Source organism: Falco rusticolus, chromosome 1 (genome assembly GCF_015220075.1).
Source record: "Falco rusticolus isolate bFalRus1 chromosome 1, bFalRus1.pri, whole genome shotgun sequence".
Classification (NCBI taxonomy): Eukaryota; Metazoa; Chordata; class Aves; order Falconiformes; family Falconidae; genus Falco; species Falco rusticolus.
This window is the reverse complement of record NC_051187.1, coordinates 90,048,467-90,076,442: the sequence shown is the minus strand read 5'-3', so window position 1 is coordinate 90,076,442 and position 27,976 is coordinate 90,048,467.

The following is a 27,976-nucleotide window of genomic DNA, read 5'->3' as shown; positions in this document are numbered from 1 at the left end:
TGAAGCAGTAATGATTTGAGTTGAAGAAATTGGGTTCTTCTAGTGATTCACAGAACAAAAATAAAGCCTCCGCCAAATACACAAGGAATTCAATCAGATCTGCTACTGAACTACATGGTCAACTTTTAGGTCATAATAAGACAAGGTAGGCCCTTTATGATACTGCCACAAGTAACACACCTTTGTGCGTGTTAATGAAGAATGACAAGGTGTGTAAATGCATGCCTCACATCCAAGTGGGGTTAAACGTCTCATGCCACCACATTGGCACTGCAGTTTTCTACAGAAAAACTCAAAGATGTTAAGCATGCAAGATGATACAAGCTGCTGACCTTCATGAAAGACAATACTGCCTTATTCAGTGTAAAGGCACAGCTGACATGAAATTGGCAGCTCATTCTAGAAAACCACCTGCAAATAAACTTCAGTGACTAATAGTCCTCACTCACAAAATCCAGAATAGTATTCTTGACAAAGGAAACCAATGCAAAATTACTAGCACAAAAATAAGTATTATTTCATATTAATTTTTTATTAGAGGGAGCACTGTGTCATACAAGCAAGAGATGTGAAACATGGGTTGGGTGACAGTTACGACGACTCAACAGTGCTATAACCCAGAGCAAATGCAACTCCTCATACAGTCAGCATGGAATTTACCCATGTTCCTGCTTGGAAAACCAAACACATGACTGTCTACCTTTCTGATTATCTCTCAGCATAGGGTACTACTACTGGCTTTTTTTTCTTTTTTTAAAAAAACATTCTGTAAAAACTGAACACTAAGTACTGCACTTAAAAGAATAAAAGTTGTCTAAAGTGTAAGAAAATATTTCCCAGCTTGGTACATGGGGACTGGCAGTGTTTCAGAGATGGTATCCAGTATGTTCATTCTTTCTGTAAGTCTTTAGTACAATGGGACCCGTTCCACTCAGTCCAGATATGTTTGAAGGAGTGCTATCAGAGCTCATTATTTCATTTCTCTGAATCACAGGTCAAGAAAGTCTGCTATCATGACAGTTGATGAGGTTGATTCCCTAACCCAATGGAAGCCTTTCCATTGATTTCTAATGATGGATTAACTCATCAGCCTCTAGCTTTAGACAGTCACCTGCAAAGTGACAGCTGCTACACTGACAGTATAGATATAACATTTCAGATTTAAAAAAAACTTAGCATGTTTTATATTACATTGACAGCATTGAGTCTGCATGTTGAACAACTGGTCAGCATCACATCAACATGTGTGTTTACTTGTCATCTTTACCTTGGAATGAAAATTAAGGTGAAAATATATTTTCCTCACAGGTAGAGAAAGCTGCCTATGGACAGGTCTTAACTGACAGGTTTGTTGGGAGGAATGAAGAGGATAAAGTTTTCTGCTTTTTTATGTGTAAATGGTTCCTTGCTACTTTGGCACTCGCTCTGTGGCACTTTCTTCTGGCAGACCTCATGGTCAGACCATACTATACACATCTTTCACGTTCCTATAAGATGTTCATTCCCTAGGTCAGGCTAACAGATCCCTAATTTGCTCATTTTCCCAGCAAATGAGAACCCAGAGCAGTATGGGTGAAGGACACATTGGTGAAACCTAATGCAAAGAAGAACATCAAATCACAGTCACCATCTGCACAGCACCTGCACCAGCACCCACTCTGTACTGAGAGAAGAAAAATATTGAAAGGTGTGTTCATTTTTGCCCAGAGCAGACACTGCCATGCCAGTGCCACTTGGCACAGCTGTCCTAGTTGTCAAGCTCCACTAAATGATTGAACACAGGGAACAGTCCCTTAGAGTGGCCAGCCCTGGAATGAGGACCCAGCACCCTTCCCTCCTCATGGGGTCTGCCACAATGCCATTGGAAGAAGCCAAGGCAGGCAGAGAACCCATCCTCTGGGCTACCACCACACTGCTGACTGCTGGGACTCACCTCAGAGCAAAAGCTGAAGTCAATTTTCTTTCTACTCCTGCAGTCAGGGAAAGGAAATCATGTTCATGCCTGGGTCAGATGCTTTTTGACACAAGGCAGCATACACAGTCTGGGTAGGAGTATCTGTCAGCTCTTCAACTCACAGTATCTAATGACAACTGTAGTACACAAAGCAAAAGCTGCCAAGAGTACTTCTAGATAAGAAATAGAGGCATCTGCCAGCAAGTTGCCCCCCACAGTTCATCACAAACATATCAAACACAGCATGAATGGTTTCTAAAAAGGTAACTCTGGCAGACATCCTTCCACACAGCCTGACCAGCTTCTCCCCAAGGCAAAGTGTACACCACCAAGGTGCCCCTCTTCCCTCCCGCACACCCCTGGAAGCAGCAAGCCCAAGCAGCAGAACCAGCATTTACTGGGGTGGCAGAGCACCATCTCACACAGAACCCTGCTGCAAGCATCCTGTTCCACGCACCCCCCACTGCCCCCAGCCTACAGCCATAGCATGGACCCCTCAACTACCTCAACAGCATGGGGCTCTGGATTTGTAATGTATTTAGTATAAAGATGCATTAGATAAATACCATAGTAGTGAAAATCAATTAACTCTTTCTAGGTCATATATTTGCAAGACTAAGTAACCTCTGGTATTATCAATTATTTCATAGTATCAGTACACTTTTTTGCATTTATATAGACAGAATGAGTAGGAAATACTAATAAATGGTTAAAATAAGACACAACAGACAAGTAAAATAGGGCCATATTTTTCACTACAGCACTGGTTGGTCCCCTGTGCAAAGGTAGGAATTTTAGGATGCTTTTTAAAATTATATACTCTATATGTTTATTAATCTATACATTCATAGGCAACTTAAAGTGTTAAACATACTTCCAATAGTCAAATTAGAAATAACAGGTATCTAATCCATGGGAAGGGTTAATGTTTTTTGTACAGGTGGCAACCATTGCTTCTCATGACAACTAAATTAATACTGGATTAAATTCTGAACACTGATGACTTTTGGCTTCCCTCAGTATTTAATTTCCTAGTTCATACAGCCATGTTTGTCCACTGTTTTTTTAAGATGTACTTCTATATAGATTCTATGTGGCACAGTCCTTTTTCTGAACTACTTCCTGATGTCATAAAGACTATCAATAGCAAAGCTGTCAGTCTGACCCAATTTAGTCCCTTGCCTAAAGACAGATTCAGTTATATCTGTCTCATCCCTTAAAGACATAACCTGCTCCTAAAGATCTCTAGTGCAGAACAGTCTATTTTAACTTTTCATTTGCAAAAAGGTTTTGTTATCATCTAATCATACTTGCGAAGTGCAAGCCCACTATTTAAGCTGTTCTCTAATTCATGGTACATAAATCATCTACTACTTCTTTGTCACAACCCTGTAAGCACCTGAAGACTTAAAGACCTCCACCTGTTTCTTCCTCTTTTCACTTGAATACATCCTACCCCAACACATCTTTCTAGGCGAGTGGTATCTTTCCAACGTCTGATCATTTTTACTATTCTCCTCCTCTCAGCTCCCCTTAATCAGTCCATCTCTTCCACAGAGCTGAGGCCAAAACAAGAAACCATCCTCACGTACCTAAAAATCTTACCTACACGCAGCCCTCCAGAAGTTCACATGATACTGTTAGTTCATGCTCACCTGTGATTTATAACTCCTAGACCACTCTCAAGATAGCTGCCAATAAATTACCCTGTATTTCTTGTTTTCCATTAAATAGACTCAGATGGAAGATGTAATTTGAGTACTTTGTAATATTGCAGTAAGCAAGTATCTTCTCCCTCACTTATCCAACACACATATACATGTACACTTTCCAATTTTCCTGTTAGTGCCCCACTGAGCACATTCTTTTGCTTTCAGACGTCTTATTTTAGAAGAACATTTAAACTTTGGATTTACAAGTGGCAATTCAAATGTAGAATTTTCAGTCTATCTGCTCTACTGACTATTTCAAAGGACAGTATTGTCTCTTAAAAATGCTTTGATGATATATTCACTAGGCTTCACATTCATATATAAAAAGCCATATTAAAAAGAACTAAGTCATACAGTTCCATAAAATTTAATTCACTTTAGATGAACTTCAAGTGTTCAAAGCAAGATTACTCAAACAAGTTTTATTGGCTTGGACTTTTCCATATGAATCTTTCCCACTGTTTTGAGACCAGATATAGTCATATGCAGACAGTTGTATGTCTTATGGCCTCTATTTTATGAATCCAGCAGCTATGCACTATAAAAATATTCTTTTGTGATTTGATACTATTCCTAGAAAATGTACTTACATTTATATTCTTCTGTGCATATTTTCTGGTACTGCTGGCACTAACCCAATATTTGTTCAGATATGATGAGAATCCTGCAATATAAAATACTTCTTTCAGACATAACGTGGCACTGAAAAAGAAAGCTATTTGTGTAGATAATAAACAGACTGGATACAATGAACTTTATGCCATTAACACTGTCACAATCAAATTTAAAATATCTATTTTGAGTATAACTTTTATGCCAAAGCCATCATTTATGTTTATGGATGAGTGGTGATAATATACAGATACTACAGTAGTAGTTCCAATTCTAAGCATATAAAATAGCAGCCATGTTCAAAACTATTTGATGTGGTACATACGTGTAGAATTGCGTTATGTGCAGCAGTAAGCTTAGGTCCCAGTTCTGGTTGCTAGAGCTCATTCCTCAGTCTCTGCCTCCAAAGTATGGGGGCACTTCCCTCTGCACAGGTCCTCCGCTCCTGCTGTTGGACAGGCAAGATCATGGTCAGGTCATGCTTGCCCCTTCCCTCCTCCAGAGTGGAAGCGCCAGAGCAAAGCTGCTGGGCAGAAGTGATGCATGCTCCAGAAAACAGGGATCCCAGCTCCCAGTCACTGCCTACATCACTGGTGAACATTGCAAGGGTAGGGAATAGGACGCTAGTGAAAATTAAAAGGCTATCATTCATGGCTCTTTACACTCCCCAAAAAAACAATTTACTAATTCTGTCCAAAAAGACTGAACAGTATGCAGATTCCTGCTATTAGTATCTTTTATTTGTCTCAGTACTTTGAATCGTTTAAATGGTGTTTTCCATCATTGTATGAATCCCTTAAAGGTAGTTATTAGTAATATTTAAACCTGATAAACTTTGGTTATTATGATGCAAAAAAAAAAAAATCACTGGACTGAAAGGTTTCATCAGTTGTCAGAGCATTTAAATTACTTCTGAAATACAAAGTCAGAAGATTCTGCATAAGGAAATTACCTCCTCTGAATGTATGCACAAAACACTGCGATAGATTTGATTGCATGATCACAGTTTTTCCAGCAAGCCTTCACCTTACTCAGTATACAGGCCATCTAACATCACATTCAGTTTTAAAAAGACGAAGTGTGAAATTAATTGTTTGGGTTCAAAAAATACTCATTGAATTTTCAGAACATGGCATTTTGGTATGCTTCAGAAACATGGTCAGAAAAGAAAAGTCCTTAGTTTCTCTTTCAACTGGCTTTTTGTTATGCAAAACCAGTTTCCACCTAATTAAACTGCTTTTTTAAAGTTCCTAATTTATTAAACTGCTGAGTCCTTGAGCCACAGGAATGTTCCCCACCTCCTTTTTCAGACACTGCCCTCCTATGTTACTTTTAAGTTATTTATAAATACATCTCTCCTGCAGCTTCTACCAGCAGGGCACCTTCACATGTTGGAATTTAATGAGTCTCAGGCACAAGTCATGAGTCCCTGAAGAAAAGTGTTACCTGATCTGCTTCATTTATTTCTACCAATAATCATACCATTACCTACAGCTTCTGTTTTTAATTAGTGGTATCTAATGATTAACACTGGCCAATTTGCATCCAATTATGTCCTCTGAAAAATTAGAAGTGGATGAACAGGCTGAATGCAATTAATCATTCTGAAATGCGAATTTGCTTAAATATCAAGGATGAATGTGTTGTACTTTCCTAAATAAGATTTCATTGAAAACACACTGTCTGGTTACGAAGCAAAAGCATGAAGTTTCCCATGACAGTAAGAAATCTGGATACTAAACACTACGGAATTACCAAACGCATTCACACATATCCTTTTAATAACATTGAAAAAATTATGTGACTGGTATTACACTCTCTATTTACATACTACAGAAAAAAATTAAAAACAATAAGCAACATAACTTTTTCTCAGACAAGGCTAAGATCTGTCTCCATGTAATAAAAAGGTTGGATTTCGTATGCGGTCTTTTGAATATAATTGCCTCATCTTTTCTTTCATTCTTAAGAAGTTTGGCTTTAGAAAATATTCTGTTCCAGCTTCAAAGCAAACATCAGTGCTACTTAGCTATGGGATTTTTTGGACCACCATAACATCTTTAAGAAAACCTATAAATCACAATAGCATTTACAAAAAAAAAAATAATCAACAACAAACCAGCCAAAACTTATTTACATGGTATCTTCAGCTTTTCCCCAGTTTTCAGAAACCAAACTTGATCAGTCAATTTCACAGATTATGACAACAGGGTACTTTTAGTGAAGAGTTCTTTCTTTTTTCTCATGCACCTATCTGATAAACTCTGAAAAGACCTCAGGTAAAAACAGAAATATTAAATACCATTTGTGAAATATTTTTTTTCTCCTCCATGATGGTGAAACTATTTTGTCCCTAGGATAACTTAGAGATAATTAAAATAACAATTACTTTAAAGGTTAGTACTTCTATAGCAACTTGCAAGTATAAAACAGTGGTAGCCCTCTAAGTTTCACTTTACAAAATTAGATTTATTACACTACATTGATTCCTTCATCCCAAATTTTTTAAATTAAAGCACCATTCAACATATTGTGAAGATTATAACAATGAAAATAGGGTTTAAGACATGAAGATCCTAAATGACATTTGATATACCTTTTCTGTCATTTAACATGACAAAAGCCAAGCCCCTGACTTGAACCACCTTATTTTTGCCAAAGAAAACCAAAAAAAGTAGACAACCACAGTATCCATTTCAGTGGCACACAAATAGTTTCTACCTGAATTCCCCACCTTTTTCATATCTCCTCTCCTGTTCTTCCTCTGCTTCAATTTTTCTGGTTCTTATCCTTACTTTCAGGAGCTTTGTGTTCTTCATAATACCTGGGGCACTGCTTTCTTCCCTTTATTATTGTACACTTCCATCACACTTTCCATGTAGGGGACAGGTCAATTTTTCACCTATCAACATTTTGCACTGCACTTTGAGAAGATGGGCAAAATTTAAAGGGAAGGAAAGGCCATGCTGCAGATGTTAACTGGTTAGTTGTTTCCTTGTGCTTTGAAGTATTTTTAATTTTATTTTGCAAGAAATGTTTTTCTTTAAAATATTAAGTACTTCTTAGCTAGGTTCTCGTATTCATTATGCCAGACATTCCATAAATAATTTCTATTCAAGATATATGGTCCTTGTCATCTCTACTCCCACTAAGCTCCCAAGATGCTATTTTAAGAAGTGTGGCTTGCCAGGACAAGTGCTTTGGTTTTGAACATGAGATTCATTTACAGAAGCTGTACTGAAAAACATTTCAACAATACTTCAATTCTGATCATCTGCAAGGAGCCCAAAAGGTTAGAAATAAGATCTCAAGGATACAGTGCATCCATTTTTCCCCCGACAATCATCAAGTTTCAATCAAGATGGACTCACTATTGTACAATATTGGGTTACACTTCATGAAACAACCTGCAATAACTACCAGCAGACTTGCAGTTTCAGGCATAACAGACTATCAGTTTTTTTAGTAGGGAAGTTTTTATACTCTCTCCCTAAAGCTAGATTAATTCCTAGTTTCTTATATACTCTAATACTAGCATTAAAAAAATCCAGGGCTGGGGAGCCCTCTGCATTTAGCTAGAGTTAATTATTTTTGAAGTCCAGTGACCTAATTGAAGTTGAATATGTTAACTCATTTCATTGCCCTATCCATTACCATTTAGGAAAATAAGCAAACAAGTCTACCAAAAACACATTTTATGAGGAAAGTTAGTCACTATTGCAGTATAACAGCAAAGCCTGTGACAACCTAGTAAAATTTAAAGATTGCAAGCAAAATATATACTACCACTAAATAAATGCCACCAACTCATAGAAAAAAAAAATCACACTCCATACTACAGTAATGAATTATCATTTTGATTTAAACTTATTTCACAAGAATCAAGACAAAACCTTGATGAGTTATCTGATTTCTTCAAAGCACCTTCTTCTTTGAAAGCAATGCTGTACCCTGTGGCTTTTGGAACCAGTCCAAGTTCTCTGGGTTTTGCAATATAAATGTGGAACACAGTCCCAGTATATATCTTTTATTGTTAGCATTATGGTTTATACACTGCTGAGTGTGTACTACCCACAGTCTTTGATCTTCATGCACATTTAGACCTGTGACCAGCTTTGACCATGACAACAATGTGAACACAAATCACAGGAAGATTTTGATTCTTGAACAGAAGTGAAAGACCCAAAGACTGAAGGTATGAATTCAAACAGTACTTTGGTATGTTACTCTTAGGTACCTCATACTTATCTCCCTGCGTTCCTTATGCAGGATGACTTGAAGAATTACTTTTCCCATCCTACTACTTCACATTTCAGCAGTCTCTCAAACACAATCTTGTCAAGGCCTCACTGTCAATATAACTAATCTGGCCTTATTTGAAATACTTTGCTTTCCCCATACACTCCCCCTGCTGTATACGTTTTCTCATTTCTGATAACATCAGTTGTTACAGCACAAACTAGTAGACTGCAACAGGGCTTTAGCATTGGTCAGATTCTACTGCCTGCACTTTAACTCCTTCCTCCAGAGGTCAGACCACACTGCTCCTCCTCCATCCGACCCCCTCTCCCACAACCCTCAGCACTATTTAACCACTTCGCAGAACGAGGTACAGCTGCACATCATCCAGGTCAATCAACCCACTGCCTCTGCAGCAAGGCCACAGCTGCATGTTATCAATGCTAATCAACCCACTGCCTTCATTCCTCTACAATCATTGACCTTCCCACCACCCAGGTGCACACATCTTTGACATCCCTGACCCTCTCTCATCAGACATCCAGAGCATGAACATCTAAGTACTTGGTATTTATCTAAACCTCATATTTTTACTGCCAAAACTTGCTGTATATGAGTCTGACTCTTTTAAGTTACCTCTATAGACTTCAAACTAACTGCAGTTTCCACAGTTCCGTTTTCCCCAGTCCCCACCAACTGAAGTGCCAGTTCATTGGCATTCACGCTATCGCGCCCCTTTTCAAAGTATATAAAATTCAAAACTTGTTCTTAAGGCTTTTCATAATTCTGCATATTTGCTCTCTCCTATTGCATTTCCCATTGTGCCAAAATATTTAATGATCTGTTCCTTACTTGCCCATTTAGTCCACAATTCTCATGCCTTTTCCATGCAGAAACAACAGTTTCTTCTTTGCAACCCACCTTCATATTTTTACCATGTTGCCAACGAGTTAACCATATAAGATGATACAGCATAATCAATTACCACACAGCAAAAGCAGTGTTTCAACTCTTTCCTGCACCATTGACTCATGCCTTTTTTGTAGCTGACTAACAGAGAATGGGGAAGGAATGCAGTGACAACTGATTGAGTTGAATGGATGGAAACGTTCTCCTCTGCCAGTCACACTGATGTTCATGCACTTCCTTGTCTTGCAGCAACACACTTGCTGCTTATCTAGATAAGCTTGTTATACAACTATCTTAAACCTCTGTTACTTAGAAAAGTAAGAGACTTTTAATCCTACAAAATAGCCTAAGTATGGGCAGACAAACCACCTAGAAGTTAAATTAAGATAGAATTTTACCATACAGTACTGACAAACTAGAACCACCTATGTGCATATAGTATCAGAAACTAATTTACACCACCCTATTTAGCCTGTGATAGATTGTATGTGTACCCATTCCCTTAACAATAACTTCTGTAAAGTAGTACATGGAAATTAATTGGACTTTTCAGGAAGGATTGCAACCTCTTCTAACTTTTCAGAACATAAATTTCTAGTTGTAATTAAACTCTAGATGAAAACACACTTATTAAATAAAATATCTGGATTGTTTGTGTTATTTACAACAGAAGAGGGATTTAAATATTTAAGTCATATTTAATCAGTAGAATGAGGTCTCTAATCAGTTTTCCTCCAAGGAAAAAGTCCACATAAAGAGAGCCATATGTGCATTCCATTTGTGCTTCAGATGCTTTTAATTGGCAATCTCAACAACTGACACACCAAACAAGCAAGCAAACTGTGGTACCGAAGGCTCATTTAAGTGAGGTGAGTTTCTGTGCTGACAAAAAGACAGCTTTATTTCGTGTTGCAAGTGAAGATTTTAACACGGCCATGCAGTTGTATCTCCCACATTTTCTACTGCTCCTTTTACTCTCTAAAACTTTTTATTAGGCCCTGAAACTAAATTGTGGGCCTCAACCACATCTATATCAACAGTTGATGTGAGGAGTGGTGAACTGGGGCGCAAGCGATGTCCCAGTACCTTTCCTGGCAAATTTCATAAAAATACACTAAATAGATCATCTGTATTACTTAAAATCCCAGATCTACAGTGAGAGTTTGACTATTGATTTTTCATGAGTATTTAATGTCATGAAGAAATTGCCTAGAATAAAAATTAAGCATGTGGAGTCAGCGTAACCAGGATTATAAACCCATTTAAGCCACTTTATCACTATGACCTTGTCTGTGGTAGGAAAATTACAGCTGATAATTCAGTATCAGTGCAAGCATTAGGTTAGACAAAGCCTACTGAGAGGGCAAGCTTCCTCCAGCTACTTTAAGCAAGCCCAGCTCTATCTGCTCTTACTGTCTTTACAGTAAATTCTTCATAAAATGGGCAAAGTCTTAACTCCAGCTTTTGGGCATAAGCAGTAACAAAATAGCTCAGGACCAACACAATATAGCATGTGTTTTTTTGTTTTGTAAAGCAAGAAGCAAGGGGCAGATGTCACCTTCACTGAAAGGTGCAGAGTGGCTGAAACCAAAGCAATAGAAAAGCAGTAATATATTGCTGATATAAGCCAATATTGAGGTACTGGCCTCCAGGGTAGAAAGCAAACAGGGAATTTATTTTGTTGTGGAAGTGTTTTGGGATCAGTGCTTCCTGAGGCTACTTAAGAGGAGCACAGTGTTTCACTTGCTTGGGGCCATATGTAAAGTCAATACCTAGCCTATAGGCAGTGAGGACAGGCTCTCCCTACATAAATGTACTTTCTTAACAGCATATCAGGGTTTCTTTTATGATGTAGAGGAATGAAGGTAGTGGGTTGATTAACATTGTTCATATAGGGTTTGTCTCTGTCCACTTCTGAGTTTTCCAGTGAATCTATTATCAACCTCCATGTTGTTAACGACACTGTAGCAATTTTGTCTCCCCTCGAGGCAGCCTCAAGAAGTACCTTTCCAACACTTTGCCATGTCTGAATGCTGAAAACCTTCTTCACCATAACTAGCAAATTACATTTACACCACACTAGCAGAATTCTTATTGTCATTTTATCATATTTTGCACCTTTTTCAGATATATCCATAAGCATTGCAAATATAGAATTTGTCTCCCTGTCCACTTTTAATTGTTCTAGTAAGTCTAAGACTAATCTCCATGTTGTTAGCCATGTTGTTGCAGTTTTATCCCATCTTGAGGTAACCTCAAAAAATAATTTTCCAGTATTTTGCCATGTCTGAATGCTGGAGACATTTTTCAGCGTAACTAGCACATCATTTACTTTGCACCATCCTAGCAGAGTTCTTATTGCCCTCTTTTAATATTATATGCTTCTTTTTTTAAACATATCTATAAGCATTGGTAACATAGGATTTTCTTTTTCTGCACCCATATCAATTAGTCCCCATCTATGCTGGTCACCAAAAGTTGCAATTTGAGTTAAGATGGACAAGAAATATTGCAATACACCCATATCAATTAGTTGTCAATGGCTCACCTCTCATGGTGTCTGTTATGGGTCGCAGGCTCTCCCACTTGTCTCAGCTACGTTGGGCGCCAGTTATCGTAGTCAGAGTCAACTCAGTCAGCCTCACATGGGGCACTGACTGTAGCAGCAAAAACAAACTAGTAGGCTGCAACAATGCTTTTACCATCAGTCAGATTCTACTGTCTATTCTGTTCCTCCAGAAGTCAGACCACATTGCTCATCCTCTCTGTAACACACACACCCCCCCCCCCCCCATCCTCAGGGCTATTTAACCACTTAGCTGAACGAGCTACAGCTGCACATCATCCATGTCAGTCAACCCACTGCCTCTGTGGCAAGGCCACAGCTGCATGTTATCAATGCTAATCAACCCACTGCCTTCATTCCTCTACATATGATATTTTTTTATAAAGCCAAATGGGGTTGTGGACTAGGACTCCTTTGCAGATCAAGTACCCAAAAGTGGGAGGCAGCAGCAGAGCAGAGAACAGACCCTGCAAATCTAGCCTCTCCCCTCTGATCTGCCACAGGCACTTCCAGGCAGCTCTCCTCCCCACAGCCCCAAAAGCAAGCAGACAGGCAGAGGATAGAGATGTCATTCAGAATGTCTTAGCCTGCAAGTCAAAGAATTTAAGATGAAAGAAATCTGTAATGAATGATTGTCTTTATTATTAATTTAAAATAACTCAGGAGATTACTGCATAGGCGCACTCCAGAGATGGAGATCAGCTGAACCCTGGTTATTCCCTTGGCACTGACAAAACAGATGTGCAATTGAGTAGAGTCTATATGATGATGTTTACAGATGACATAAAACACCCAGTTAATTAAGCTTGTTATTCTAATGTAAATCAGAGAAGCCTACTCATTAACCCAAACATTGTTCTCCTTTTTTGTTCTTTTACTATCTTAGGAACTCAATGACCTAAAGCCACATTTTACTGAACCTCCCCCCAACAATATTGCCACAGATCCTCAAATGGATAGATGTTCAATTGACATGTAAGGGCTTTCTCTACAAGTTACAGTGTTAGAGAAATCTTCTGGTCTATACAAGAATACCCAGAATTGCCTTTACGCAGCACACATCTGTGATTTTATGGGTTTCTATGTCATGCTTAAGTGCCTAAAAAAAGGCAAGTAGGTGGAATTTTGGTGTTGCTGGCATTTTCAAAGCCACTGAACAAACATACCTTGGTACAGCTACTTCTCACTATCAGCATCCTCAAGTTACCCTAAACACTGCTTGTACGATGCACAGGGATCATAACCAGAAATTATAAACTTCAGTCAAACCACTTCCTCTGTTTGTCCCCAGCAGCCTGTTGGTCCTTGAGCACCTCAGTGACATTTTACTGTATAGAGATACACCTGTCCCACTCACAAGAGCCTGACTGTACAGCTTCCAGTATAGCATCCTTAAAGCAGACCTGACTTGGGCCTATATGGACCAAGCACAGAGAGTGAGTGGGAGCATGTTCCAGTCAGTTAAACTCACCCACTTACCTCCAGTCCACTGGCTTAACCAAAACACCAGTTACTGGGACAAACCTCTTTTTCATGCAATTCCATTTAAGATAGTGTTCCCATATCATAGTCTTCCTACAAATGGGCTTAACCAAGTGAAGTTCTTAAGACGTACCTTTACAGATCCACATATTACTCTAGTAATTATTTCAGTTATTTTCCACAATCTCCCAGGAACCTGAATAGCACGCTCTTGTCCACGCTCAGGGCCTGATTCACCTTTTTCTCAGTTTCAGTGCAGCCTCTTTAATTATACCAGGGATCATTTCAGTCCAGGTTTACTCAGTAGTCTTAAAGCCATTTCGCTGAGCCATTAACTCTCTTGATTTATTACCAGCCATTTGATTGACTCCAGATGTTTCTTGCTCCCTTCTAGCCACCACCGTCCAAAGGTTTTCCATCTTCCACTTATTGTCCATACAAGTACTGCCAAGTGTTTTTCTTATTCTGCTGTGTCTTTGCCATAACTAAACATTGTTCAAAAGTTAGATTGCTTGTATGTGCAGAAGTGCTGCTCATATGTCTCCCTTCCTTCCCTCAAATTCACTACCGCATATACAGCAGCCAGGCCTGAAATAATCATATAGAAACATACACCACAGTACCATCTATAAACAAACAGTATATTGTGAATGGAAAATGGAAATATTCCCCCAGTCCCTCCAGGGGTTCTGTTCATGAGTTGTTGCTGGAAAGATCATATTCCATTTATTTCTTTGTTCTGGAGTCAGTCTGTTAGCAGTTGGTTTGACTTCATTATTCATGTCAGCATTTTTGATCTTACAAACTTTCAGTGAAACACTTTAGCCAACATCTTAGAAATAACACCCACACCCCCCCAAATAAATGGCATCCTTTCCAACTAATAACTTAGTCATTTCACTCCAAAAAATCATTTTATCAAAAATTGAACATATTTATTTTTCGTGAAGCCATGGTGGCAATTAGCATCCTGAACAGATGACTCCAGACTTTATATAACTGCATACTACTAAAAGGCTTACCCAGCTTTATCTCTCTCCTGTACTACTGACCTATTTTAATGGTGGCCTACACCGTAACACAACCGAGTAGATGGCAGAGGAGTCACGTTATCAGTCCTTGTGGCCTGAATATTTGCTCAGATCTTATCCGAAAACAGTTTGGCGGTGTTCATAATTCAACGTTAGATTATGCAAACATCTCCAGTGCTCCAGGGTGCACTAGCCTCAAAGGGAGGCAAGGCCAACCTCTGCCACAGTTCAGCAAAACTGCATCACCCCAGGAGCTTTTACACTCGCTCTGCATAGCTCCTGGTACACTGCTGAGCTGCTAAAATGCAAATTATTAGTAAATTCAATGGACACTGAGGCTTTATATAAGAATAAGTAAGCCAGATGCATTTTGCTTGCAGAGCAAAGACCAACAGATGCAGAGACCTACAGGAAAAGATTATCTGTACATGCATAGACCAACCTCCCTGCCCTGTATATAGGAGTGTTTTGCTGTCTTGATTCTATAGCTGTCTTGAAAAGTGGCCTACCAGGACATAACCGTACTCAGTGGTTAACTCTTTCCCCCACTTTTAGACAAATGTACAGAGGAGAATTCAAGGTTTTCAGTAAGACAACAAGGAATAAACTTTAGCCCAGTTCTGCATTTCTGTCTCTTCTTTAACTTACACATGTATACAGGCTTCACAGCCGAGGATTATCATATATTGCAAGGTTAGCTGTAATCAGTTCTTTACATTCCTTTTTTCACACCAAACAAAGAAGTAGTCTGTTATTCCTAATTCTGCCACAGGGTGCTTGCTATAGCTGCCATGTTAGGAAAAAATGAAGATGCAGGAATTGAGCTGAGGGCCTTTTTCCTCTTGTATTCACTTCTAGAAGAATAAACCAAGAGACTCAGTGGTGTGTTAACAGCATGGAATTGAAATAAGAGTCCAGTCCTAAAACTGTGAACCATTACACAACCGACATTTCGCCAAGATCACAACAGATATGCATGTCAGCTCTTTTCTTTAAGCATGTAAATAGCTTGAAATTGAATTATTTTTTTCCAGGTGTTTTGTCATTTATTTTGAAGTTTTGTGTTATGTACTGTTACGTACTGTCCTGAAGTTTGACAAATCTACAGTAAGGAAAGCTTAGCAGGTGGAATTTAGAGGGGTTGGAGGGTAACTGTGGGAAAGCATGTAAAACTTCAACAGAAAACAAAAGGTTTTAAGGTAATATTTACTCAACTCGATATACATCAAGGGGCTTAGGAATTGAAATTCTTGAGAAAAAAAAAGGAACTTTGACCTTCTGAATACACTGCTTGTCTTTGATACACAAGAAAAGAATATTTTATATTCTTATGCACTCCCCCACCCCTTTTTCTTTGTGCCAAAGTGAGAAACAAAGAACAAAGTAAAAATATGACTTCAAACCAATTCAGAGAAGCCTGGACAGCTGTTCAGGAATACCGGTCTAGGGGCTCAGAGAAGCACTGAAGTCGGGGGCCGGCGGGGGTGGGGGGTGGGGGGGTGGGGGGGAGAGGAATGCAAGCAATCAACCTTACTTTAATTCTTGCACTGCAGTGACCTTGTGAATGTTAGAAAAACCTTTTATGCACAGTCCCACACATACTTTTTACCTCATTATTTTTTTCACCTGAGCACCGATCAGTTTTAAAGGGGAGGAGAGACTTGGGGTTTGATAAATGGAGATCTGAATTTAGCCTGCCATACACCAAAACCAATTAAATCAGGTTGAGTGGCTCAAGAGACATTTTTAGTTTTCTGCTGAATAATCAGAAAGTATTAATAGTACTTTGAGTGAAAAAATATGGAAAACGTGTGCTCAAGGGAAAGAGGAAATTTTGAATTGATGGAAGTTTAAATGAAGTGAGTGGTTTCAAGGAACTAGAAAAAAAATATATCACAATGCAGTATCTCTCTGATACTGCTAGCCTTTGTATAAGGGACTTGTTTCCAAAACAATGCTTTATAAAAGAGAAAACACGCAAAAATTCAACATAATTAGAAGCTAGGCTAAGAATGCACATCTTGCAGATAGATGCCATTGGGATACTAAATGTTAAGCTCTGTGAAGCAGAGGCTACCTTTGCTTTAGCTCCTTCTATGTATATCAAACGATGAGTCCCTAAATCCACCTGCTGGAGCTGCATAAATAATTAATAATTGATGAAGAAATAAGTTATTCCATAAAGCAACCTTTTTCCTTCAAGCCAGATATGCACAGAAAGCTTGGAGTACAAGTTTAGCCTTGTAACAGCTTGAAGAAACAATAAGTTTTGACTATTCAAAGCACAGCATTACAATAGAGTGTGCTGCAAAAAATGCCAACAAAAACAGCTATCAAAAAAGCACAGCCTCTTACTGTGCTGATAGAGTGAACAAATTTAAAGGAAAAAAGTACTAGTACACACTATTTCACAAGGCCTCAGAAGTGTACACAACAAAATGAGAAGTTAGAGGGAAAGAATAACATTTCAAAAAGCAGACAATGGAAAGGAAACCTATGATCCTATTTAGTCATGTTACACAGGACAGTGAAATATTTTATTCCTCCAGGCCAGAGGTTTTACTCACAATTGTGCATTTTATGGCAAGGGGCATGTCATAAAATCTGCAGGAAAAGATCCAGAGGCTTTCCAACTCATCCAGCCCAGCAGCAGCATAGAAGCATAAACACCTCTAGGACCACTTACACTTCATAGCAAACATCACAAAAGATTTTCAGCTGGGCTATGACTACTTCAAGACAGATCATATCTCTAAGAAAAGAGCAGGTCTAGGACAGTTCATTAGGACTTGTTTATGCTCAAAGTTACAGGACCAGTTGTCACCAACATAACCAAAAGCTAATTGATATCTGCTGTCATTGTAGCCACAATAACAGAAAGCTAACCAACCTTTTCCCATTTTTCAAGTAGATTTTGCAGCCTGCACTGGTCTCCACCGTACTTCATTTAAGCAATATATTGCTACTTAGCAAGAGTTTGGTTCTCCTGTGTAAGCTTCACTCAAAGCACACATTCACTATACATAGGCATATCCAACCATTCCTGGCATTCCTCCAAAGCGTATACACTGTGTATGATTTTCGTGCATTTGGAGTAGCAAAGGGAGAGACTTCTTTTTAAGTAAACTTCGTATAGAAAGCTTGGTATATGAAGTCTGAACCTCGCAGTGACCTTAAAAAACCAGCAATTGCAAAATACACCCTTGAAAGAAGCTACACAAAAAATGCCAACAATGATTATTTTGTATAAGAAGAAATACAGTATTTGAATCTATATATGTCTTTAAAGTTTAATTTATAAAAGTGTCCAAGTCCACTCATACTTGTAGTCAATACCATTTTATAGGTTATAGATTGGTTGTGGCAGTATATAGGCAGTGGATGTTTTAGAATAACCTGTTAATTGTTACTCCAAAACAATGCAACGTTCTTACAGACTTAAAACGTCTTTGTCAAAACATGTTCAAAGTATCTGAATAATGCACTTTTTTGTAACTTGACTGTCATTTTTAACTAACAGCAATTATTTATTTGTTCTGCTCCTTGCTTTTTATTATGCCTACCTCACTTCCAGCTTTATCCATACACGAAGTAGAACAAGGAATCTCCTGTCTTTGTTGGATAGCAGAGCTGAAACATGATGATGTAAAGATGATGCAAATATTTCCAAGTTGTGTTCAACAGAAGACACACAGAAAACCTGTACTTCTCTTCTGAATGACCTAGTTGTTCTTTAACTTTGCCAAGCTGACTACTTTCTACCTTAAGCAATAGCTCTTCTGTTTACTAAATGCCCTCCTATAAATTCAAGCATTTTGCAGTAATGTGATAATAACGAAGTCTATCTGAAATTAACTGGAAAGATTCTATAAATTATTGATGTCAAAAAACCCATAACTTCTAAATAATACTGAGGTCAAGAAAAAAGTTTTTCTCTCTGTCAAATACAGTTTTTTAAGTCTTTTCCTAAGTAGTCTAACTACTTCAATAACTTGGCTGTTGCTTTTTCAAACCCATTCTTTTTTGCATTTTAAATCCATGCAAGGAAATCAACCTGTGACTGCAATGGCTTGTTCCATGCTACAGTCCTTCAGCAGAACCCTTACACTGTCAGAATGCCCATGCTCAGATTAAATGCAGCAGGAAAAAGTTACAGCTTTCCCCCATGTACTTCATATGATAAAAGAAAAGATGGCCTGAACAGTCTCCAAATTTATTACCACTTTATTCCAAGTGCTAGCTCAGAGAAACAACTGGTTTTTGCCTCGCAGGCTGCACAGATCCCCTTGCCATCAGCTCCAAACCCCGCCTTTGCTTTTCCTGTCCCTTCACCACATCTTGTTCTCCCATTGGGATCTCATTCCTTTCTCTCTGCTCACAAGCTCCTAAGATGCTACAGTCAAGGGGAGTGCTCTTATCCTCCCTGGGGACATTTTGTGGAGAAAACAGGGAACCCCAAAACAGGAACAAGTTTTCCTGCCAGACCTCCACGAAACAAGACAATAGTCTCTTCAAAAAAAAAAAATAAAAAACCCAATCCTCCTGATTTCACAAATACACAGTCCACAGTCTTTCCTGGGTCATTCCAGCCTCTGTTTCTGTGTTTATAGGACTCCTAACATGACACTGTTTCCACAGCCAAGAAAAGAAGACAAAACTTCTCATACATGTCTTCTAAGGTTCCTTATTATTTCCTCCAGAAATAATGTCAGAAAGTAAAAGGAAATAAAAAAGTATCATGGGTCAAAATAATTCCTGTCAAGGCTGTCTGTTAGACAGGAGCTATTTCCATTGAATTGTGTCTCTTTTCCTGACCGACCCAGTTTCTTTCCTCTTTCAGCCTCTGCATGATGGAAGAGGACTTGTTAACATTCTCAGGAGCTGTTTAAACTACTATTATGGACAATTGCTATTGCTGACCAACTGTGAGGTTCATTTCAAGATGACTTGGGAGCATAATTATTCCTACTTTATTTAGACTGGATTGTCATTTCAACTACTCTCCTAAGTGCTTTATCACCATCCAACTTCACAGTAGCCAGAAAAGGGAGTCCTTTTTCAGATGAAAAGTTTCCATCTAGAAACTGCAGTTATAATTGCACCAAACTATGGCAGTACTATTTCAACCAGGAAAATTCAAAACAGTCAGAAATGTTTCAGATTTTAGTTTGAAACAGTATTTCAGAATTTGCTTGAGTTAAGATATAAGAAGTCCTATTGACAATATCAATGGCTTTTTTACAAATTCAATAAAGCATTGCCATAGACACTCTTTTTTTTTTTTTTTTCCCCTCACAGAACAATCAGGAAAAAACATTTTTAGAAATTGCATTTTTTCTATGAAACATCTTCAAATTTATGAACACATAAACTCATTCTTCTGTGCCTTTAATCACAACTAATGTTTTTCAATACAATCATGTAAAGACTGAATTTTTCCAGTTCCTGATATCTATCTTTGTATATAAAGATTAATTTAAAAAAATAATTATGCAAGCATAATATCAGGGAAAATGTTCCACAGCAGTCCAAGGTCCTGTAATTCAGTCTTCTATAAAGATGCACACAGTGTAATTTATTATTGAGAACAGGTATTAAGAACACATTTGCTTCTCACCTGATAACCACTAAAGTAAATAGCATTGTGCTAAATTTGCCATTAACACAAATAATTATCTGATTTTTTAAAAAAGTGTCTCCTCATTTACCGGTTTATAGTATTTTTTTATTGCTTTAGGTATGTTTACATTTTTTAACTATAACACACTCTACCCTTTTTCTGCTTTATAGCTACTTTGACAGAAAACATTTGCAAGAATTATGGATGCGCTTGGTAAGTATCAGATTAAGCATCATAATTTTCTGCTTGCATATAATACAGATTCATTAGTCCCAAATACACCTGACATTTAAAAATAAGTATTTATTGCAGGCAGCAAAGAACCAAGAGGGAATACTGCAGATCTAACTCTAAATCCAAGCTCAGGCATTCATTCAACGTGTGACCTCAGGCGACAGACTTGACCTCCTCCTCGTTCAGTCAATTCAGCTGGCTAAGAGCACGAAATCACTGAAAACCAGATGCTGCATCTAAAAGCAGATCTTCCCCAGGTAAATAAATTACAAGAGAGCCACAGGGGTGGAGGAATATAGTGTTTCTTATTGTAAGAATCAGGAAGGCATATGGATCTAAATTGGAAACAACCAAGAGGTCTTTTAGCCTCAAGTTTTACTTTGATATCTGAAAAATAGCATTTTTAGTGTTGTACAGATACTAAGATTTTTGTGCTATAAACAGACTGCAAGGTTAGGCTATCTTTATTCAAGTGTATGCAGATCATGTTATCAAGGATGTTTGTTTTACTTTTAATTTTAACAAATTACTGTTCACAGACATGTGAAGTATTAACACCAATGCTTGATTACATTTGTAATCATGTAGGACAATGTCCAAAATTGAGACTTCTAAGGACTTTGGGAACTATTGCAAATGGAGGTCATGTTTATTTTGGAATACTAGGAGAGTCTGGGTCTCTCTTTCCTGTAAAAAGGAGAATGCTTGCAGCTTCCTAGCACCTCTTCCTCTTTCCCTGCATCCCACTCACATCAGGCCACTTTAGACTATGGTTGTTGTTGCCAGAGTTACAAGTGCTAAGTTCACATAGGTTTCAGAACAGAAGATACATAGCACACCTTGTACCACCAACGTTAAATGCAAAAGAAAGAGGAAAGGCTTATATTTGGTTTGCTTTTCCTACATTTAGTAGAATGGCTGCTATTGCTCATCCATGTGTCTAAACACTTTAGGGCAAACCATTAACACACACAGTTGATTTTCAATCTAACCATTGGATAAATACAATTGAAAATATTTACAGAGATAGCACAATCCTGCAGCTTGTTTAGATCATTAATAAATGGGCTGGAGGAAAGAAGAATCTGATTTTTTAAGTGTGGCTCTAGAAAAGATATTAAAACATACAGAAGCATTTCTCAGTGTTCAAGAACTTCAGCAGAGGAGGTGCTGTCCATGGTGATGATACAGCAGGACACAGGAACTTCTTGACCTCCCTCTTGACAACTATTTACACCACATTCATCACAAAGATCAAACCACTCTGGCCAAAAACTGAAAAAAAATATATCTACAAGCAGCCTGGGTGTCAAGAACTTAAAAACTTGTGTATAATCTTTAACTTTTACAAGAATGTAAGTAGCACATTTTTACATTCTATAAGGATTACATATAAACCTACAAACATTTTAATGTGTTCTTGGTTGATTTCTTTGACACGACACTGTACTGACATAAGCAATAAGTTAAAAGCACACAAGTAACACATGTAGGTTTTTTAACAGATGATTTTGGTATGAAATGACTTCATGAATAATTTATTTATGCCTACCTAACAAAATATCAGCTATTTATATCGGAACTCTTAACTAAGACAAGTGGGAGAACAGAATTTCAGGGTAAATTACCAGCACCTGGAAAACAGTTACAAATCAAGCAAAAAATATAATTCTTGTACAGAAATTTAAGACAAAAAACAAGCCAGTCTCAATAGTGTAACACTTGAGATGTGAACTCACAAGGTTGATGTGTCTTCTAGTTCTCATACCTTCCACAAATCAGAAAAGGTTCTGCACTACACAAACCAGGGGCTGTAGTTTTGTATAGCTAGAACAACTATCAGGTGCAGTAGGTATGCAATTTTTTACGTGAGTCATGAAATAGCTACGTGCTACATAGAACAAGCCTGAGCAGTCAGGTTCTGTTATGCCTGTTTACTCCACATCAGCCTCTTGTCCAAAAACTATATACCAATAAGAATATTTGTTTGCCTTTATGACCAAAAGACTTGGCAATTTTATTTTTCAAATGCAAGCATGTCTGTGCATATATGTGTGGACATGTGCATACACACATGTATTTTAAATAAGAGAGGAAAAAATATTGCAGCAAAGATAATACATTCGCACTGAGGAGATCTGGGTGCAATACTGATTCTGACCAAACTCACTAGGCCAACACTGAACAAATTCTCTGGTTTAGATTAATACCTACAAATAAAATTCTGCCATGTATTGTTATCATTTTCCCTGGAAATCTAAATTCTCTGTTAGATACGCTCACTCTACTACTGTATGCATAAGGAAGAAACACAGAAGGATACTGACCTCATTTGAAACTGGTGATACAAGGGTTACTATAAAATAATTTTGATCATTGTTGATGGGTAGAGAAAGGATTAAAAAAAAAATTCAGAACAAAAAACCTCTCTCGTTTAGTGGAAAAAAATGGAAAGGGGGGAAGAAAGAAGTTTGCCTCTTATCATAAATAGATACAAAATGTTAGAACTACTTCTCTTTTCCTGTAATCAAGATTACAGATAATACAAACCATTATCTTTCCATATTAGATAATGTAATAATGCCATTAACTGTTTAGTCTTCACTTTAAATATCAGTCCTTGTAGAGAAGGTCAATACAAGCCTTTAATATAACACTAGAAATAAATAACAAATTTAATTTAGGCTTGCATCATACCACTTCCTGGAATCACTTGATTTTCGGATCTCAATTAAGAAAAGGCAACACGTCAGGGAAATAAGTGTTTTTACTATACACCCTTTTGCAGCAAGGTCCAGAAAACAATTTAGGCACCATGAAGATGAACTATTTCAGCATTTCTATGTAAGCATTAAGCACACTGAAACTCCATGTCAGGCATTCAGGGTCCCTATACAGTATATAGAGACAGGCATCCTAAAAGAGAATCCAAATTCCCCATAAAATAAATCATAACCTAAAAAACCCAGGAAGAATACCTTCAGTCCCTTACTTTGCCTGGTTTGGTGCGTTACTTCTTGCCCACCAGCCAGTTCCCTCCTCCACTTAAACAGTCTCCAACCTAGTATTTGTTTCCTGAACCCCATCTCCTGTGCTCGGTCATTCAGGTTAAGCAAAGGGGTATCACACGTCATTTTAGAAATAAGGGCAGCTACTTGCATTTCTTACTGAGATCAAAACTTTGTTTTGGTCATACAGCCCTTCCCTGGCAGAGTGAACTACCTGCTAGGTTGGGAGCTATTCTGAAGCTATGAAGTCCCACTAAATCTTTGAAGTGAAAAAGTCTGCAGAGGCTTCATATAGACACAGCATATGGGAGTGGGACTGCTTTTGTCTGTCAAAATATAAAATGAGTTATTGAATGATGGGTGATAATTCACTTTTCATTAACTCATTTTTCTTTTTACTTGATTTTGCAGCTATATTGTCACAACTGTTACAAGCCTAAAAGCACAGTCACGAGATAAGCAAGCAATACTTGCAAGGGATCAAGAACAAGCAGCCACCACTTGATGAAGACTTGTAAGTAATATAAGCTTAGAATTTGCATTGAAATATTCCAGTCTTTTTGAGATATTCCAAGAAAAGAAAGATGTACACTAGAATGTTCTCACAAATAAAAGAGAAGTGAAGTTATCACTGAAACTCCTATTCAGATTTTGTGCTTCCAGGGTTAGTCAGTAACTGAGTTCAGGGTTTCCAGGATTACACTTTTACAGTTACATACCTACATTTCACCATTTCCTCCTAAATAATCCCTCATTTTTTTCTGTACTTGGCATTCAGAAAAAATAAAATAAAATTAGACACTATTCCCATTCTTTCTCTTTTCCCTGATATTTTCAAATCAATCATGAGGGAACCTTGTTCAAAGGGAAACCACAGACAGAAGTCTCCCCAGGGTTGTACTGGCAGAAAAGTCTGAAAAGATGTCAGTAGGAAATCCAATTTGTCACTGAAGCATAATAACTGCTGGTACTTTTAAGTCCTGCAAGGTCTTTGAAATAGTTTCACAGTTAAGTGAATGTGGTAAGATGTACTGGCTTTCAATTTCCACAGAACAGCTGGAAGAACTTCCATTGGAAGCCTCAAGTCCTAGCTGCTTCTGCAGGATTCTCTAAGAAAAAGATTTGAAATTGGTGTTTGGAAAAAGTTGGAATGTGATAGCAGGGTCCTGTAAGCAAATATATAGCAGTGATATACATGAAACTTAAGTCTCAGGACTTTATGGGAAGAATGCAAGAGACCAAAAATCAAAGTAGGTTTTTTTGAATGCCAAGGGGATTGTGTTGAATTTAGGCCATGTGCAAGTCATAAAGGGCTTTATTCAAAATAGATTTTACAAATTAAGGTTGAACAGAAGGAGAGGAAAATTAAAGCAGAAAAGCAATAGAACTCTTAAATGAAAGCTGGGGCATTTAACTAGTCTAAGGAAAAAATCAAATGCTAATTGGACAACAGTGATAACAAGAAAAATCACAATGATTTTTGTATCGTTTCAGAAAATTATGTCAAATTATATTCAAGGAATGAGTTAAGACAAGAGACAATAACCGACCATTAAAAATTACTTCCAAAATGTTGCAATTGTTTCTTAATATCAACAAGCCACTAACTGACCTATATGAAATGACATTGCCTTAACACCCAGTTAACAGCTTGCATCAACAGCCATAAATTTAGCAGTGTCTTTGTATCAGATAATTAGTGACAACTGTAAGATCTGTAACAAAAGCTGCACAATTAAGGGTGGCTTAAAATTATTTCTTATTAAGTAATGTGGATAAATTCATACAGCAAGTCATTTTGCAAGATAATTTAACTCACTAAACATTTTTAATATAACTAGCTGAAAGACTGACAGAACAGAGGACTCCTCTACAAAAATATTCAACAATATTATCTAGAATATTCTGCATTTCTGCAACATGTGAAGTCCTGATTCTGAAGAGGATCCAGATGGCACATTTGCACACCCAGGCTAACTTTGAGATCTGTGGATGGAAGGGCTTGGAAATCATTAAAATAGTGTGTAGAATACTGAGAAAAGTCCAAATTCCCAACATATGGAAAGTGGTACTTGTCCATGAAATCTAGCCAGACACAGTCACTAAAACTTGCTGAGAATCTGCTCCCCAAAATTACATATCACTGCATTCACTGAAGAGTACAGCTTTGCCCATCTCAAGTTTATTTAAGAAACATTTTTGCAATACATATTTATAAACAAGGGAAAGCATCAAGTGTTGGTAAATGACAGAAAAGAATAAATAGCCTCGTTACATGCCTTATCAGTTTAGCTAAAAGTTGAGTAGTGGCACCATCTAAGTTTTCTATCTCAGAGGACAAAACACTTATGCCCATGCTTTCATGAGCTTTGAGTTTGTCACTGAAGCCAATGAACATCTTTGAAAGGATGTAAATATAAGATGTATAGAAACTTCAGGAGAATAAGTACTTTTGAATCTTCCCCTGAATTCTTCCTTCCCCAATGCAAGTACTTTTTTAAATTCTTAGTGATGGGAACAATACATCTTTGTTCCTCTGCATAACAGAGGGGAATGTTTTGCTCAGCAACATAAGCTAGGAAGAGAACAAACCATCAATTAAAACACCAACAACCATTCTAAAAATCAAAGCCACCTTTCCAATCTACTGCCTAATTTTTGTATTTTCATTTCCCATCCAGCTCTACTACTTATAAAACCTTAACTAGCTTGCAGGATTAGATCAACTTGTACATGTGTATTACAGCTGAAACTGCCCATTCTGGCCACTGTGAATCCTCATATGTAAGAATAAAGTTAAGGGTAAAACATAATTCAGACCATGACTGAACTGGTTTTGGACACAGTCTCAATTGTCTTAAAATTGTTATGGATATCCAACTACATGACATTGACCATATCTTCAACTGTAAGCAACTTACTCTTTTTAAAGATATTGAACAGACCATTCATGACCACTGAAGCACAAGACTTCCAAATACTCTGGTTGGGATTTAGGTTGTTTTTTGAGAGAACTGGTGTTAAGAATCTTTCAGAAAGGGGCATATGGCAAAAGAAAGCAACTATTTCCTATTTCAATTCTAAACTAGATCATGCAGGTAACAGAAACAACTGACATGATTATTCTGATGCACGAGGGCTCTCATCCATCACAAAACAAATGGAGTTACTACAAAACCAGGAGCTTGACTCCTGTGGATAACTGACTAGCTGAAAAGGGTCACATAGACATAGTCCAGCTGGCTGGACAAAAATGCACATCGCTCTCAGCTTATCTGAAGTAAAGCAAAATACACTGTCTTTGGCTGTCCTTGTTACACAGTAACAGGAAGATTTCGGTGGGAAAAGAAGGTTGCAGGTGGGAACAGAAAACTACAGAAGAGAAACTAGGGGCGGGCTTGGTATTTAGGCAACTAACCAATAATGAGCTTAACTTTTGTAATATGTATGAGCTAATTATAAGAAGGCATAAAAGGTGACTGTAAGAGACAATAAACGAAGTCTGCTGATCACTCATATTGAGTGACTGTGTCTTCCCTCCGTCGCAACAGACTCCCAATGTTTCTGTTAATGCTTGCTAGTCTACTTATTCATATTAAGGATTCATCAAGTACAACATTCAATTTAGATGTCCCATCCACATCCTAGGAACATTTACAGAGGTGCCAAACTTGGAAGGGTCACAGCTGGAGTTCATCTACTTGTCTAACACCACTTGCTCACAACACGGTCAGCCAGACCAGGCTGCTCAGGACGGCTACAGTTGTGTTTTGAGGACAGAGACTACACTAGCCGGGCAACTTGCCCCAATGTTTGATCACCTGCACAGTAAAATAAAGTTTTTTCTTGTTAATTTTCTGTATTTCAGTTTGTGCCCATTGTCTCTTGTTCTGTCACTGAGCAAGACTGAGAAGAGCCTGTCTGTACTTTCTTTACTCACTCCCATCAGGTATTTATATACATTGATAATATTCCCCCTGGGCCATCCTCTTCCCACAGATTAAGGCTGAGCAGCCTGTGGTTCCCTGGATCCTCCTTTCCCATGTATATAGTATGCAGGCATGAAACACACTTTACAAATAAAGTTCTTTCTTTAATCAGGAAGCTTCTCGTTCAGAAAGGCACATGTACAAAACCGAGCAAACTTAGCAAAATTCATGCAAGTCAAGTTAATTGCCTTTATAATCGACTGTAAGCTCAACATTTTATGAAACCGGAATTGCACTGGCATATTGATCAACAGGGTTCAAGAAACGTCAGTGAAATGCCAGTTAAACTCTGGCAAAGTTCAGGCCAATACCAAAAGTAAGGCCTGCTTCTATTATAAAAGACACGGATTCTGTCAGCACCAAAGCATAACAAAGAACATATCAATTTCAAGATCTTCCTGCAACATAAATATAAAACAATGTGTAGTGAAAATCCTTGCTCTTCAGTCTTTCATAAGCCTAGCAAATAATAGCATGTTGTCCTTCTGGTTGACAAAATTGTAATGGCCACAGATATGACACTCCCAAGCACATATTAAGCCGATTTACTGTTTTCTACTGACATTCAAAATATCTGTTAGAGCAGGGGTCCTCAAACTACGGCCCACAGGCCAGATACG